Below are 7,515 nucleotides of genomic sequence, written 5' to 3'. Positions count from 1 at the left end.
CATATTTTATTTCCACAAAACATAAATTCACTCATCTGCTGTCGAGATCGCCCCCCCCCCCCCCTTCTCTCTCCACCTGACAGCTGTTTCACCCAAAATATCAACACGTGAGCGCAACACGTAACGCCTGGGGTACGGGAAGCAACATCCCAACACGTGTTCACGCTCCCGGCAGTGTTCACTCTCATCTGCGAGTTTCTCCATGTTTGATTAACGCTGCTATCCCCGTAGAGATCAGAGGACATCCACCATGATTACCATCTCACCGTGGTAACCAAGACACCCCTAATCCCATAATAATCCTTCACAGTCAGTCAGCGCACAAGTGTTCTGACCTCCTGCAGGGAAAACCACACACACACACACACAAATATATGACCAACACACACATATTGTCACATTTTTAAAGAAGACAAATAAAAGACGACATGAACACTAGTTTGTTATGTATTTAACTCCGGGGCTGCCAATAAGAGCAGCTTCTCAGCAGCACGTCACCAGGGATTTTGTCTCATTTTGTCCGTTACAAACACGCACTTCCTCAAACCTTGGTGAAAGCGCAGCCCAGTTCGGAAATAAACAATTTCCTCTCGTTTTCCAAGGACAACATCTGCTGGATTAGTTTCAGGTTTGAAAACCCGTCAGAGACACTGCAAGCTTTGGTAACGTCTGTGCATTCTCAAAGGTAAAAGCACTTTGCAAAAGGTGCTCGATGAAAAAGGCTATGATCCAATAAACTGCCATCACTGGAGTCTATTAGCTGCTATTTTGTGTTAGGCCTTTACCATATTCATTTGAAAGTGATTTGGAAGGACCAGTCAGTGGAGTCTTTAGTTTTAACGGTGTGTCCTGGATAACAATGTTTAAAAAAATATTTTCCATCAAATTTGGTCAATTCTCATTTACTATTTTAAAAATACATTATATACTTTGACCTTTTTGTAATTCAAGAAGGATTCGATAAAATCCATTAACAACAAGCAATAGCAGCCATGTACAGCGAGTCAGTCTGATTATAAGCCAATTTTATTCTGAAAACCCTCATACACTGTATACAAATACTAAATTAAATATATATATATATATATATATTTATATATATATACATTGCATTTCATGTGAAGAAATGTATATTTATATTTAGAAATTTATATTTTACAGAACTATTTTGATTTGAACTAAATTTATTCATATTCACACTGATTATACTTTCTGTATTTTCAGCAGCATCAACAACAATGTATTTGGTTACTGTAGAGATAAAGACTGAATACCAATATTACAATGTTTAGCTTATTTTATATACATCTATTTGGGAATCTTTTGGAGTATTCTTTTTTTTTGTATACTTTTCTCCAGCTCTTCTCTTGTTCTGTTCATGACATGTTTCACCCTGACCCGTGTGTATTTATCAGTGCACGTGCATGCTCTGTGAGGCGACTACAGCCTTTCTCCGCGGAGTGACGGCTTGTTCGCTCCCATGACGCCCTAACTCCAGTGAGATGTGCTCAGCGGGGGGTCTGGGAGTCAATGGATGTCACTGTTTAGCAAGCTTTTTGGGGTATTGTTCCGCAGACAAGAAAAACTGCAGACTACAGACAGGACAAAGGCCCTGCGAGAGTGTGTGTGTGTATGTGTGTGTGTGTCTGTGAGAGTGTGAATGCACATGGTAATAACACAAGTTAGCAAGTTGGAGGGTTGAACACCCTATACCCACACTTGGCGGGTCCAAATGGGTCATTATTTCACCTCCTTAGAAGAAATTGGTTGGCTTGCTTTTCATTTTTCGTTTTTCTGTGGCAAAGTGAGCCCCAGTGGCTCTCCTAATATCAAGATATACCTGTGATTACCTGAAAATATGATATTCCTGCTGTTCCTTTATTCTCTTCACTTAGACACAAGTGAAACTATTGTGATGGTGGCTTGATTCCCAAGATAGAATATTTCTCCTATGGGCTACATATAATGTAAGCATTTATTTCACAAAACACATTCAGAAGTTTGGACACATTTTCTGTCTGTCCAAACCTCTGACAGGTACTGTACATAGAAAGAGATGCGGACTCACTAATGCATGGACATGGTTCTCCATTCAAAATATGTGAAGAGGTTGTAGTGTTGCAACGTTATCTGACATCTACATGTTCTTTTGCAGCGATATCTATGGAAAGGAGTGGCCATCACTATCCCGTCATGTGGTAACACTTGTACCTCCGGAGGCAACAGTCCGCCCTCAGCCCAGGAAACGGAGAAGCATGTCAGTGCAAGGTAAACAGGTTTATGATAAGTAGCTGTGATATAATATCATTAATATTGACTATATTCCATTAAGGTGGGCTTTGGTATTGTGCATGCTAAATAGAATGGGCACTCATTTTTTCATCGATTGCATTCATTCATGGCCTGTGTGTATTTTCATAGTTTGTTTATTTGATTCAATCCAAATTGATAAAAATGATAAACACAACTTGTACCCGCGTTACAGCCCCGACTTCCCGCCAGCTCAGCCAACTTTCTGGTGGTTTCGTTACTCAGGTTAGAGGCCACCGGGGGTGAGGTTGGTGCTTGCTGGATACGAGTAACCAATTTGACCGTCTGTCTTGCTGTTTAAACAGAACAAAAGACAATAAAAGTGACCATCCAAACATACGCAGCTGTGTAGGCAACATGATAAAACACAAAGAAATGGATGAAATACATAATTATTAGTATTAGTATTTTCTTCCATTTCTTTGTGTCCATTTCTTGCTCCTCAGCGAGCTGACCCAGTGGCACAACGGATTAAGTTTAACCAGCAGCACAAAGCATTCCTATTGGAGGTGCTATTGCTTACAGAGAAAATAATGGCATGGTATATAGTTCTGGTAAGAGGTCCCCACCGGGTAGGGAGTGTCTACAACTGTATGTTCTGAAAAGGCCAATAGTGTGCATGGACTGAAACACACACCTTTTTTAAATAACTGACAACTGTCATTTAAAAATGAACCCATTAGTAGAGAGTGAAATGCTGCCCCCATTTCCTTTGTTCAGGTGGCATTACACTTTGCACCGTTACTGCCAAAAGTATGTTTGTTCTACAGTGTTAACAAATAATAAGGTTCTCACTCACAAACAAACTCACTCCCACTTAAACCTCACGGTGCATACAAGGGCACAGTGTCTGAGACTAACCCTCATGGCTGACAACTAATAATACAAAAATACAAAAATGTGACTTATTTAAGGTATTCTAATGAAAACATATTACATTTAATGTAATTATGGGTAAACACAATTGATGATTGTGTCAGAACTATTTCAAACTCAGTAACTGAGTAATGTGTTCATTAGGATTGTTGAACCAAAGGGTTTCAGGTTGCTGACGGACAGGAACGACAGGAACAACGATGGCTAACATGTGGGGTTTGTATATTTAAAAAAATATATGTTGATTACTGACTCAGCCTTGATGGTATGTTTTAAAATGTAAGATGATTTAATTTGCATTTACACAGAAAAAGCAGTAGTCACATAATTATTTTTATTTATTTATTTCACTTGCTACAGATAAGATTGTTGAAATTTTGTACTTCACAACTCAACTAGCATAGTTCAACTTATTTATGTTTTTTTTTTAATTGTATCAGATAATCAGCGCAAATTTGTCTCGATCCCCTTTTCTCTCTTTGTCTTACACACCAACAGCATACGGAGACAGTAGGAAAGGAGTGCACAAGCTCTTTAACTCTGCAGGATATCACACTTTTATGACTGTTCTCAGTGGTGTGACTGCAGCACATACGTTTCTTCGGGCATTAGAAAGATATATTTTTCTTGGTGCCATTAGGGCTGAGCCAGTATGCTGTGCAAGGCTTGTGTATGCTAATGCGCCCTCACACCTGCAGTTTCCAATTACCCCTAGGGAATGGAGCCAAGACTCAGTTTGCAGCCACCAGCAATAATATGAGTAATGGCAAAATTGCGCAAGTCCTTTGTGGAAAATTGAAGAAAAAAAAGAGAAGAAATCATTTAAGACAGGGTTGGAGAGGGTATGTAACAAGAGGCAAAAAAGGAGAGAGAGGTAAAGGTCGGCAGGAGGAGGAAGTGTGGGGAGGAGCGCGTCTTGCCTAAAAATCGTAGTCACCACACTTCTTTATGCTGATTTTCCCTCTTTGAACATAATTTACAGCGGTATAGCTCACAAGCTATCAGCTTTGGGGTTTGATGCTTTCCTGCTATCGGAATTCAGCACCGAGATGAACAGAAAGATGTGATCTCAAAAAAAAAAATGCCCCGAGGCATCCACTTAGATACATCCATCTTGTTTCTCTCAATCATCTCAGCTCCTCAATCATCTGTGCTCTGGTTGGTATCTGATTTTGTTTTCGTCCTTTTTGTGCTTTGTCAGCTACAGGAGAAGCGAGCCAACTATGTTTTCCCTTTCTTCTGCTCCCTCTGCTCTGTGCAGACTGAGCCAACTATGCTGATTAGATATTTGTTTTGACCACGTGAGAGAGAAAGACAGATGACACTTGATAGGCCTATTTTCTGGGTGTTGAGCTGCTGATAGTGTGTGCGTGTGTCAGACAGGAGGGTATTAGGGGTCCTGGTGGCTGCTAGCCTTGATAACAGGGGGCGGAAAATCAATCACCCTCTCTGACAGCCATGTGAGTAGGCCCGCCCCTCTATTCCTCCGCCCCTCCTCCTTCATACTGTCTCTCTCTTTTTCAACATCTGCCTGTCACTTATAGGGGATCATCTGCAACATGCATGCAGGAAACCATAAGCACAGAGTATAACCACGCACGTTGCACCTGGTAAAAGCCCTGGCAGGATTAGCCAGTTGTTCAGGTTGATTACGGCGAGGAACACGTGTTCAGGTCACTGCCTCTCTGACTGCACAATGTTATTGCTTCAAACATTGTTCTTCTTAGCATACTCCCCTCTTTGCTTTTCTTTTCTCTCCCTCTCCATCCACAATCCCCCTCTCCTTTTCTCGCCCAATGCAAGCATGTGTGTATGTTTGTGTGTGCACGCAAGCTGAATACGTTTAAGGGGTGAGGAGGGGGGCATCAAATCCGTAGAGAGGACTTGGCAGTTGCTCCTCTCCCTCTCGCTTCATTGCTTCGGTCCTCCCCAAATCCTATTTCACGGTGCCAAGCATCCGCTCTCTGGGATCTCCACAGCTCCCATCTCCAGACGCAGGTTTAAGCCCCTCTCTTGGCACCCGGACTGGGCATGAAGAGAGAAAGCATGTGAAACACATCAGCACCGCCAGAGACAAAAACACACCTATTATATTTGCTCAGAGAGGGACCGGCGTCCTGCAGCGTGAGCAATGCTTACTCACACAATCTCATTCTCTCGAACTGTGTTAGACACATTCAGCAACCTCTGAGATGATTTGCTTGAGGGGGGAGGGGGGGGGGGTCACACATGAACCAGTAAAGCTAGTTCACTCAAATGCACATGCAGTCATTCATCAAGTAAAATCAACCAGGCAATCACTGAACACACTCAAAAACTCATTCAGTCAATAAACAATAAATCTATGGAGGCTTCACCAATTAATAAACAGTAGGAAATAATGCGATGGGCCTAATCGTCGCCTTCTGTTAATTTGTTCCCCCATGATACAAGGTAAACTCCTGCTTTAACGGTACTCCAATTACAACTAATCATAGCATTTAATTAGCTCCCAAATTACCTGAATTTAGACTGCAGGCCCTTTGAATGGATGCACGCTACATTTAAAAAGCAACTGTGTTTTTGATTACCAGCCACTAGATGGCACCAGATACTTGAGTTTACGTTTTTGTTGCCCGTGAACAGTCATGAAGTAAGGTCTTCATTTTCCAAAAAGAATACACCATCATCATGTTTGATGAGGATTCAAAATCACTTATAAAGTGCATGAAGCAAATTAATGATATCTACTAAAGACCAATTTTCTGATGCGCATAAATTAGGTTTCCAAGCGGACAGATGAAGCTTTGTCCAAAATCTACTGTAGTCAATTTTGAATGCTAAAGACTATTTTTTTTATTGGAAAAATATCTCTATCTGTATCCCATGCTGTAAAATCTGCCTTTCCAAACTAACTGCAGTTGTTTCTCAGAAACCTCATCCCACAGCCCATTTTATTTATACTGGGATCAATTCTAATCTACAGCATAATAGAATCCACTGAACAGTAGCTGAAAAGATTAAACTACACGTGAAGAAAATGATACTCGAAATCTTTCCAGTGTTGAAAAATAAACCATATCACTGGAAAGCAGTTTAAGGTTTTAGCCGATAAACAACATATCAGCGTTTACAGATGTGCTAATTCAAGCAGATTTCTCAAGCAATCGTACTATTACCTTTATCAACAGCACAGAGGACCTTCTGTAAAACATTGTTGGGTTCCTGGAGTCCCCAGCCTGCTGCCCTATGTGCATTGTATATGTACCCAGGTTCTCAGCACAATCAGTGTACAAAACAAGCCACAAAGCTTTTGTTACAAACATAAAAACTACAATTGTTTCTGCAGAGAATGTCCTATAAGTCTGTTTGTAAAGGGATTTGACGTGGAGTTATACCAACACTCATTACTATGTATTAATAATTTGTCTCAGGTACCCAGATGGCATATTCTTCCCAGGTACGTCTGATGGCAACAGTGGGAAAGTAACCCACGGCCACATATGTAGCTCTCTTTTGCCCACACAGAAGATAGAAGGACGGGACGAACAATGACCTAGTTCCTTCAGTCAGAAGGTCAGCTATGTGGTAGTCAAAACCATAGCAGTGGAAACATAACCTCAATTATCTGAAAAGTAAGGATACTATTATCTGATTAATAAGTTCATCAGTGTAAGCTGAGAAAGATGCTTTTTGTTTCCCAAAACCTAAGCTTTTCTTGTGTTCTTATTGTAATGCATGAAGGCATTCTCATATCCGCTATGGTGTCCTTCAAGTGGAGAAAGCGTAATAAAGTGAGCTTTTGGAGTTTCCTTGAATGCTTGAAAAAAGTATCCAGTACCCTCTGGTTTCCCTTCCAGAGAAAACGCAATGAAATGCCCTCCATGGTGCCTTTGCTGTGGATAAAATGTAAGGCATGTGCCCTCTAAGGCTGCCTAAAAATAAGGAAAACATGGTGCCGTTTGGCTGCCCTACACACTTTACCTTATGCGTGCTGGTGCCCCACCTCATGCAGCTAGTGGCCTTTTGTTATTTTTTGCCTTCCACTGCATGACGACGACACAAAACACAACATGCACCATCACAGCCCATAAACGAAGAGCAGGATATAATGTGTCCACTGAGGCAAACTCATCATTACACACTGAGTCCCCCGAGGTCTTGAGGGAGGTAAACACAGCATCACACGCTAGTAGGTCAGAGCTAAAAGGGCTGGATTCTTATTCATTATTTATAGTGCCTGCGCTAATTGAAAGTCATATTACCTCTGCAAATGAAACGATCACGCCCTGCCACCCCGTAGTCAGAGGATCATACCCAAATGGAGACTGCATCTTATTTTTCTGTGCT

This window comes from Pungitius pungitius, chromosome 10 (genome assembly GCF_949316345.1).
Source record: "Pungitius pungitius chromosome 10, fPunPun2.1, whole genome shotgun sequence".
NCBI lineage: Eukaryota > Metazoa > Chordata > Actinopteri > Perciformes > Gasterosteidae > Pungitius > Pungitius pungitius.
Note: the sequence above shows the minus strand (reverse complement) of the source record.